The sequence below is a fragment of the Castor canadensis genome, chromosome 15 (genome assembly GCF_047511655.1).
Source record: "Castor canadensis chromosome 15, mCasCan1.hap1v2, whole genome shotgun sequence".
Classification (NCBI taxonomy): Eukaryota; Metazoa; Chordata; class Mammalia; order Rodentia; family Castoridae; genus Castor; species Castor canadensis.
The window spans coordinates 44,549,242-44,557,747 of NC_133400.1; positions in this window are offsets into that span (position 1 = coordinate 44,549,242).

The window sequence follows — 8,506 nt, forward strand, 5'->3', positions numbered from 1 at the left end:
ATTAAAACCATAATTTTGCATAAATGAATATTACTCAGTTCCTTAGACAAGATAGCATGGTTCAGGTTCATAGATGTCTAATTTCTATTTCTGTTGTAGATAGTAGGTCAGCATCTATCTGGTCAGTTTTACTTTTATTAATTTACCCATCAGTGAATATTAATAACTGAAGAGAAATTACAGCTTCTGGGGGAAGATGGAGAAATTTCATGAAATGAAGTGAACATTTCAGAACCAAATTCCCATTCATTAAAAGTATCTTTTGAGTAGCCTCCAGAAAACTCATATTTCAGGTGTTTATAGAATTAGAAGCATTTATGGATTTATTGTCTTTGTGAAAAAAAAGTAAACCTGGCACATTTACTTGTGCTATTTAATCAGTAGATATTATTTATAGATTGTAGTCTGTTTTGCATGTGGGTGTTGAGACAAGGTCTTACTATGTAGCCAAGGCTTAACTGGAACGTTTTAATTAATTAATTTATTATAATTTTTTTTTGATGGTTCTAGGGCTTGAACTCAGGACTTTCTCCTAAGACTGCTTGAGCCATGCCTCCAGTCTTTTTGATTCTGGTTATTTGGAAGACAGGGTCTGGCTTTTTCCCCAGGCTTACCTGGAGAGCAATCCTCCATATATGCTTGCAGTCTATGCTGGAACTGCAAGCACATGCCACCATGCCTAGCTTTTATCTGTTGAGGTAGGGCTCTTGTGAAATTTTTCTTTATATTTTGCCCCAGATGTCCTGGAAATGAGATCTTCTTTATCTCAGCCTCCCACAGAGCTTGGGATGACAGATGTGCACCATAATGTTCACCTATTGGTTGAGACAGGGTCTTGTAAACATTTTGCTAGTGGTCCTTGAACCACGCTCTCCTGATATCAGCCTTCTAACTAGCTTGAATTACAAGTGTGAGCCACTGGCACCAAACTGCCCTTGACTTCTGAACCTTCTACCTCAAGCTCCTGAGTGCTGGAATTACAGGCATGTGTTCTACATGTGACTATATTACGCTCTTTTAGAATACATATTCATTTAAAATACATGTCTAAAAAGAAAAATATCCCTTCAAAATAATTTCTGTATGTGATAATTTTTAGGATTTTAAATATATACATAATATACCATTACTAATGTAGTACAATAACATTCATTATTGTGTACTTCTTAAATTATTGAATTTGACAACATTTACAATACATTTTAAATTCTACATCTTTATGTAGAGAGAGACAGGAATGTCCACCATGCAAATGACTATACCTTATTAATAAAAAATGTGGTGTTCCTTTTCATTTCTTATTGTGGAGGCTTTTTTGCTGATGGAGAGTAGTACCAATTTTTCAATTTAAGAATTCACGTGTCAGGATAAATTATTTTAACCCATGCTAGTTGAGATTTTACCTATAAATGATATGTGTGCTTTTTTGTCTGCTATTTATTTTTTTGTTTGTTTCTTTATTTTCATTTCTTTCCTACACAGTCCAGTGTTTCTTCAGTTAGTTCATTAAGTAGCTCTGATTCTGTGAGTTTCTTGAATGATGACAAGTGTCTATAAGGTACACACTGTATTTCTCATCAGTGTTGTCCTCATGATTTCCCTTTGTTTTTAGTCTCCCAATTTTGTTTGAAGAAACTGAATATGAATTTTCTTTGATAGGGTTATTTGATGTGGCAGAATCCACCTGGTGGTTTAAATCCTTATTTCCATTCTGAATCTGTTCTTTTAAGTGTAAGAAGCAAAAATTTGTCTTCTAGTGGATGAGTTTTAGCCTTTTCTGATGAGGAACTTTCTTACTTCCTGAATGAAAACAGCGACTTATGGAGTAACTGTCAATTACAATTTGTGGTAATATATATTACATTTTTGAGGACAATGAGGCTTTGATATGAGGCATACATGAGGGACCTGGTGGAGCAAACAGCTCCTCTCCAATGTAACTAGCAATAATAACTTCATGAGCACATCTCCTAATTCAGTCACTGAAGAGGGCTTCAAAAGTTTGTATCATTGTCTGGACAGGGAGGTTCAAATGGACTGGGAATCAGAGGATCCAAATTTGTTTTTTTTCCAGAACCTTGAGGAAAACAGTGACCATAATCTAGTTGCTGTCCTGGAGGGCCTTGTTCAGTCTTCTGCTGGTTGTGAAAAGGCTTTGTGTTTTGCCAATCACTCTAGACTGAGTTGGTTTGTGAGAGGCCATTTCTATGTACTTAACCATAACAACTGAATAGCACACTTTTTATCCTAATCTTTTGAAGTACTTGCTTTTTCCTTTGAAAACTTTACCTTACTACTAAATGGATAAAAGGATATATAATAATGAAGTTCATAGATTCTGTGGTGAAAACAAGGGTTTTGATGACTTTTCCAAATAAGAAAAACTTGAAATACAATTGATATTTTATATATTTGAAAAAACATCCATGCAAATTAAATTGTTGAAGGCTGTTTTTTTGTTTGTTATTAAGTTCACTGTTTTATATTATTTAGACAGTGTTTCTCCACTTCGACTATAGAGACAACCTAAGATACAGAAAAACCTTTTCCAGCTTATCTATGCACTGGCATTCACTGAGCACTGTGGTTCCACCTGACTTTTTCTACAGTATTCATAGTTGATTCTGAGAATCAAGGTCCCCATGGGGGCTCTGTGCTGCAGAGGTGAACACCTCCATCAGTGTGCCAGAGATCCAGAGGACACTTCTCCCTTGTAAGAAGACAACATTCTTGCCTGAGATTTCATTTATGAGACAAGAGTACTGTGCCCACAATACAGCAAAAATTTCAGTATTTTCCTCAACACTAAGATGATCAAAGTGTCATTAGCTACCAGGATGATATTTGAAAAATGAACCATCAAAGTCATGTGCCCTTTAAAAGCAAAGATCTTTCATACACAGGGACAGTTATGAAGCTGTCCTTTCACTATCCATATTATTTTTATCTAGAAATCTGTTAATTCTATTTGTGTTTGTTGAATCATAATTCTTTAAAACTGAAGCATCCTTGCTTTAGAAGTTGCAAATGTCAACCATAATCCTTAAATACATTACCTGTTGAATATTGTAGCAAACATCTCACCAAATGGTTATTGCATTGAGTTTAAAATTCATGATTTTAAATGACATGTAGCAACAGGGAAATTGTAATGAAAAGAGCAGGATAATCTAAAACATACAGTGTGATTTCTGTTGTATTAGGAAATAGCAAGTGGATGCAAATACATCAGAAGAAACTGTACTATACCAAAATGGTAATAGTGGCAATTTCTCATATATTATATGTACACACACTCACACATACTTATGTGTGTATATATATATAATTTATATATATGTATATCTAGTTTCTTTAGCACTAGAAAATAAAAGAGCCAAGAGAAAATAATCAGGAGCAATTAGCCAAAACATTTCCTAAAAGCTTGTTTAGCCCATTAACAGACACACACTGCCCTACTCTGACCTATTACTCCTTGTTGACAAAGTGAGTTAACATGTGAACTACAGATCATGTGAAATGAGTTTAGATATACTTTGGAAATGGAGTCAGCACACTTTTCTGGGTAATGGTGATGGGTAATATGGATGTGCTGGTAGCTTTGAACCTGGTCAAATGCTAATCTGTTTTGTGTTTCAATCTGAACCCAAGTTAAAATTCCTAAATGCAGCCATTGATTTGAAGTGTGTTCCTGCAGGCAGTTCCAGCAGCACCATTTGGTGAGATGTTTGCTACAATATTCAACAGGTAATATATTTAAGGATTATGATTGACATTTGCAACTTCTAAAGCAAGGATGCTTCAGTTTTAAAGAATTATGATTCAACAAACCCAAAGTGTAGTCACTAATGGTAAATGCTGAGCAATCAATTAGAAACTTGTAAAAATAAGGTGATCCTTAAAAAGCAAGTTTCCCTCCAAAAAATTAGAGAATAATAGTAACCATTCAAAAGATGTCCAACAACCTGAGAAGACAGGATTCCCCTTCTACTTACATCAGTGCATAGAAAATAATTTGTAGACAACCAGTCTGCTTCTTGTACTATGCTGTTTCCTTTTTCGTACTAAACCTGCCTGATGAGAGATGACTATTTTGACACATTCAGGGGAGAATTTTGTCATTTATTGTACTGGATGCTGCTAAGTTCTTCAGTCCCTAAGAAAAACCAATTAGAACTAGAAGAGGGACTTTTAAGGATTCTCAAAGAAAGAAATGTTCAAGGGGATGTGTGCAGGAGAACCCCCTATAAGGAGCATGGTAGGAGCAAAATAAAAAAGTCCAGGTAGAATGAAGAAGTGAGGGCAAAGCCGAAAAAATATTTCCATATGTGTCAAATTCAGACCATGATTTGAGGAACAAACAACCAATCAACAAGGCCCACAGAAAAGAAACAGCCAATCAGCAAAATCCACTTACCCACGACAGCCCCAAGCACATATGGGTATAATAGCAGTACTTCTTGTGTTCTCAGATGCCCACAGCCTCCTCTTAAGCAGCATTCTAATAAACCTTTGCTTCTCTTATTCTCTCATCTTGATAAATTTTTTCATCAACTCTTGGCTGCAAAATCCACAACGGTTTCTTGGCCCCTTTTCATATTGGACCTTCTGTAGTGCTGCCCTTGAACTTGGGGGGCAATTGTAGGTCTCAGTCAGAGTCACTCACTGGTGACACCCAAAGGTCTTCTCTTCTAGAGTGTCAGTAAACCATTGCCCTTAGAGATGAAAGTCCTGAGACTTATGCAGACATTGGTGGAATGACCTCCTTCTGATTATTGTGTGTCTCTAGCCAGGGCAATTATCTGGTGAAACCCAAAGGCTAGAAGGAAAAGGGCCCACCTGCCTTTGGACTATGAGGGTGAACAGCCTGTCTCTATTCTCCATTTCAAGTCTTCACTTCCATTATATGGTACAATAGGCCCTGGTAGCACACTCTGGGCTAATCCATTTACACTGTGTGTGGCTCCTTTCCTCTGCCTTTACTTTCAGTTTCATTTTCAAATCCTTTCTGACTTTCCTCAGATGACACCATCTCTGCCTTTTGAAGGACGTGAACCTCTCCCTCTTCATCCTTGGTGAGGATTACATATCTCAACTTCATTTTTTGGATTCCTTTCAACTCTGAGAGACCAACTTTGTCTCTGGAGGCCCTCTGTCTAGGTGAGAGGTCCCTATCAGAAGTAACACTTTGATCCCCTACAGATGTCTTCAGCTCTGTATCTTCTAGTGGGATACTCCAAGGAGACTTAGACACCCAAACTTACCCCTGACAATGGATGAAATCACCTCACCCATGGATTACACTAAAAACAACATGACCGATATTTCTTTGAAATTTGGTCTCGCCAACCTATGAACTGCTGGACCTGGAGGTCTTGTCTCTAAACAACAACCTCAATTATAATGTGATCCTCCAACTCGACTTTTTCCATTGTAATTCCTCCAAGCAAGCTGAGGCTCCCAATGTGCAGTCCTCAATGTCCCTCTCACAGGTCTGGGCCTATGGGAAGGATGCAAGATATGTCTGGCCTGTTTCCTGGAACTTCTAAATTCTTATGACATTCTAGGTCATCCCCAGCTCTCTTCTGCTCCACTATGCCCCCTTGAGAGTACCCTATCTTTCTTCCCCCTCTTTCTACCACTGTCCTTGTGCATTTTCCTCATCTACCTTTCAGGACTAGTCTATCTGTCACTACTCTGATAAGTGGCTCATGATTATGTATTTTTTTATGTTCCCTACAGATTTTAATTTTTTAGAATAATGGTCAAAATCAGAAGCTGTTCTTAAAAAGAAAATTAAGGTTAGTGGAGTATCAGATTAATAATATTATGCATATATTCTTTTTTTAAAAATTTTTATTGTTTTATTATTCATATATGCATACAATGCTTGGGTCATTTCCTCCCCCTGCCCCCACCCCCTACCTTACTACCCACTCTACCCTCTCCCTCTCTCTCCCACCCCCTCGATACCCAGGAGAAACTATTTTGCTCTTATCTCTAATTTTGTTGAAGAGACAGTATAAGCAATAATAGGAAGGAACAAGGGTTTTTGCTAGTTGAGATAATGATAGCTATATAGGGAGTTGACTCACATTAATTTCCTGTGCATGTGTGTTACCCTCTAGGTTAACTCTTTTTGATCTAACCTTTTCTCTGGTTCTTGGTTCCCTTCTCCTATTGGCCTCAGTTGCTTTTAAGGTATCTGCTTTAGTTTCTCGGCTTGCTTTGAGGGCAAGAAATGCTACCTAATTTTTTAGGTGTCTTACTTATCCTCACCCCTCCCTTGTGTGCTCATGCTTTTACCATGTGCTCAAAGTCCAATCCCCTTATTGTGCTTGCCCTTGATCTACTGTCCACATATGAGGGAGAGTGTAAGATTTTTGGTCTTTTGGGCCAGGCTAACTTCACACAGATTGATGTTCTCCAATTCCATCCATTTACCAGAGAATGATAACATTTCGTTCTTCTTCATGGCTGCATAAAATTCCATTGTGTATAGATACTACATTTTCTTGATCCATTCGTCAGTGGTGGGGCATCTAGGCTGTTTCCATACCTTGGCTACTGTGAATAGTGCCGCAATAAACATGGGTGTGCAGGTGCCTCTGGAGTAATTTGTGTCACAGTCTTTTGGGTATATCCCCAAGAGTGGTATTGCTGCATGAAATGGTAGATCAATGTTTAGCTTTTTATGTAGCCTCCAAATTTTTCTCCAGAGTGGTTGTACTAGTTTACATTTCCACCAACAGTGTAAGAGGGTTCTTTTTCCCTGCATCGTTGCCAACACCTGTTGTTGGTGGTGTTGCTAATGATGGCTATTCTAACAGGGGTGAGGTGGAATCATAGTGTGGTTTTAATTTGCATTTCCTCTATTGCTAGAGATGGTGAGCAGTTTTTCATGTGCTTTTTGGCCATTTGAATTTCTTCTTTTGAGAAAGTTCTGTTTACTTCACTTGCCCATTTCTTTATTGGTTCATTAGTTTTGGGAGAACATAGTTTTTAAAGTTCTCTATGTATTCTGCTTATCAGTCCTTTAGCTGATGTGTAGCTGGCAAATATTTTCTCCCACTCTGTGGGTGTTCTCTTCAGTTTAGAGACCATTTCTTTTGATGAGCAGAAGCTTTTTAGTTTTATGAAGACCCATTTATCTATGCTATCTCTTAGTTGCTGTGCTGCTGGTGTTCCATTGAGAAAGTTCTTACCTATACCTACTAACTCCAGAGTATTTCCTACACTTTCCTGTATCAACTTTAGAGTTTGTGGTCTGATATTAATATCCTTGATCCATTTTGAGTTAATATTGGTATAGGGTGATATACATGGATCTACTTTCAGTTTTTGACAGACTGCTAACCAGTTTTCCCAACCGTTTTTGTTGAAGAGGCTGCTATTTCTCCATGATATATTTTTAGCGACTTTGTCAAAGACAAGTTGGTTATAGTTGTGTGGCTTCATATATGGGTCCCCTATTCTGTTCCACTGGTCTTCATGTCTGTTTTTGTGCCAGTTCCATGATGTTTTTATTGTTATTGCTTTGTAATATACTTTGAAGTCAGGTATCATGATACCTCCAGCATTGTTCTTTTGACTGAGTATTGCCTTGGCTATTCATGGCCTCTTTTGTTTCTGTATAAATTTAATGGTAGATTTTTCAATCTCTTTACTGAATGTCATTGGAATTTTGATGGGAATTGTATCAAAATGTAGATTACTTTTGGGAATATAGACATTTTTACTATGTTGATTCTACCAATCCATGAGCATGGGAGATATCTCCAATTTCTGTAGTCTTCCTCAATCTCTTTCTTCAGAAGTTTATAGTTTTCCTTGTAGAGGTCTTTCACATTTTTTGTAAGGTTACACCTAGGTATTTGATTTTTTTTGAGGCTATTGTTAATGGAATTGTTTTCATATATTCTTTTTCAGTTTGTTCATTATTAGTGTATAGAAATGCTAATGATTTTTCTAGGTTGATTTTATATTCTGCTAAACTACTGTAGCTATTAATGATGTCTAGAAACTTCTGAGTAGAGTTTTTGGGTCTTTAAGGTATAGGATCATGTCATCTGCAAATAGGGATATTTTGACAGTTTCTTTACCTATGTGTATTCCTTTTATTCCTTCTTCTTGCCTAATTGCTCTGGCTACGAATTCCAGTATGATGTTGAATAGGAGTGGGGAGATAGTGGGCATCCTTGTCTGGTTCCTGATTTTAGAGGGAATGGTTTCAGTTTTTCTCCATTAAGTATAATGCTGACTGTAGGCTTGTCATATATAGCTTTTATAATGTTGAGGTACGTTCCTTCTATTCCTAGTTTTTTTAGAGCTTTTATCATAAAATCGTTTTGGGTCTTATCAAAGGCTTTTTCTGCATCTATTGAGATGATCAAGTGGTTTTTGTCTTTACTTCTGATAATGTGGTTTATTACGTTTATTGATTTTCATATGTTGAACTACCCCTGCATTCCTGGGATGAAGCCTACTTGGTCACGGTGAATAATAT